This window comes from Mercenaria mercenaria, unplaced genomic scaffold (assembly GCF_021730395.1).
Source record: "Mercenaria mercenaria strain notata unplaced genomic scaffold, MADL_Memer_1 contig_4509, whole genome shotgun sequence".
Classification (NCBI taxonomy): domain Eukaryota; kingdom Metazoa; phylum Mollusca; class Bivalvia; order Venerida; family Veneridae; genus Mercenaria; species Mercenaria mercenaria.
Genome location: NW_026462742.1, coordinates 8,269 through 10,258, shown reverse-complemented (window position 1 = coordinate 10,258; position 1,990 = coordinate 8,269). Strand labels below are relative to the sequence as shown.

General features: G+C 31.0%; 1 long non-coding RNA gene across 1 annotated transcript; it reads right to left on the bottom strand.

The window, feature by feature from the left end:
- Window positions 1–698: 698 nt before the first annotated feature.
- Window positions 699–1,788, bottom strand: LOC128553931 (uncharacterized). The gene is made up of 2 exons (XR_008369475.1): window positions 1,410–1,788; window positions 699–971 (listed from the first exon to the last, which is right to left on the bottom strand). It is a non-coding gene; the product is annotated as an uncharacterized LOC128553931 (long non-coding RNA).
- Between the last annotated feature and the right edge of the window lie 202 nt (window positions 1,789–1,990).

Here is a 1,990-nt window from a genome sequence, read left to right as displayed (position 1 = left end):
TTCCAAACTGTCAAAATGCTTGATTTATCAAGAACTTATCGGAAAATTCAAAAGAACAAGCAGAAATTTCATATATTTGATAAACATTCATAAAATTCAAGAAATATCTTGATCCGGAAACAGTAATTCATAAAACATAATTTACTTATGTCCATATATGTTAGAACTGCTCTATCCGAAATCGAATAATGCGCATACTTTCATTTTGTTTTACTATCCGAAACAAATGCACACTACGAATTTTGGTAGTTAAGATAATATTATTTTTGTACATAAACATCAAATGGCAATGTTTGAGTGGCTATCCGAATTCAGATAAGCCCAAAACATTTAACTATCTAAAATCGTACTGAAGAAGAACTTGAGTTTTGTCGTTACTATCCAAATTCAGATAAGCTTTAACAATATCCTATCTGAAATCGAATGAAGCAAAACTAAATGTTGGCGTTGCTATCCGAATTTAGATAAGCCCTAACAATTAGCAATAAAAAGAATCAGCGTTGACTAAAATTAAATGTATTACAATGAGACAATGTTTACTATCTGAATTTGGATAGAGAAAAATCTTTGTAATGTTGTTACTATCCGAATTCGGATAAGCTCATTCAGTATAGGAAAATTTGGAAGTTGTCATTGGCGAAATTTTTATAAGCCACGGTATTGGGAAGAGCATGCAAAATAAACGGTGTGACACATGATGAAACAAAACATATTTTAATATATATTAATTTCATATGAGCTTTGATATTACTCAACAATATACAGTTGTAATATTATTATTAAGTATCTACATGTTTCTGTCCTTTAATTGGCAAATGGTAAAACAATTAAGCATAACGTTATTTCTTTTAGAGAAAATATTTCATGATTCCACATTGTCAGTGTATTAGATATTCACATTCTTCTTTTGCCAGTCTACCAGATCTTTTCCCATCCTGTCAGGTAGCAATATATGAAGGTTTAATATCAACCTGAAAGTTTAAAGTTATACAACTATATGAAACGTATTTAATAATTGTATTACATAAAATGTAATGAATTTGCTACAAACAACGCTTATGTGATGGAAAAATACTAAGAAAATATGGTTCTTGGACCTAAATAACATTATTCATTTTCAATAAAAGAAATCAAACATACTGATAATTTGCTGACAATAATAAATATTTTATTGTGTTATGTGAGGAATAGGCCACGCTCATAACATGTAACTGCACTATATGCGCGGTAATATTTTCATTTCTTTTAATTGCTACTGTTCTTTATTTCTATAAATAAATATGCAAACTATTAGTTGTAACACAATCTGTAAGAACTATTATGAGTTTTATATGCAAACTATTTACATTCAAACAAGCATATGTAATATTCTTTATAAATCCATATTTTAGAAGATAATAACTGAATACCTTTTTTATTGGCTTCTCCATGTCAATCCAAAAACGTAGTATCACATGAAACATCATTTATTGAGTTAAATCACTGGTTAATTCCGTCACATAGTTTGCAAACTGTACACGTACTAGATTTAGACATTTACTTGGCGAATCCTATGCCATTTCCTAGATAATAACATCGGTAAGAGCACAGTAGGCGGTTACTACAGAATGATTGACTGAACTGTTATTATGTAACCTGTAGATAACCTCAACCACTCATCATACATTTTGATGCTGATGTTATCTGTGAGAAGATTCTTTTGAGTGTTAAGGGGCCAGTAGTTCTGTTTATAAATACAAACATGTGGTACTGATATTGCTGATAAAGAGAATTGTACGACCATTAGTAAATTTTATCTACCTATGGAGGAATTAATGCATCTCAATAATTATGTTCTTATTTATTTACTAAATCTTAGCTCAGTAGGTAAGAGCATTGGTCTACGGATCGCGGGGTCGCGAGTTCGATCCTCGGGCGGGGCGCATGTTCTCCGTGACTATTTGATAAACGACATTGTGTCTGAAATCATTAGTCCTCCACCTCTGATTCA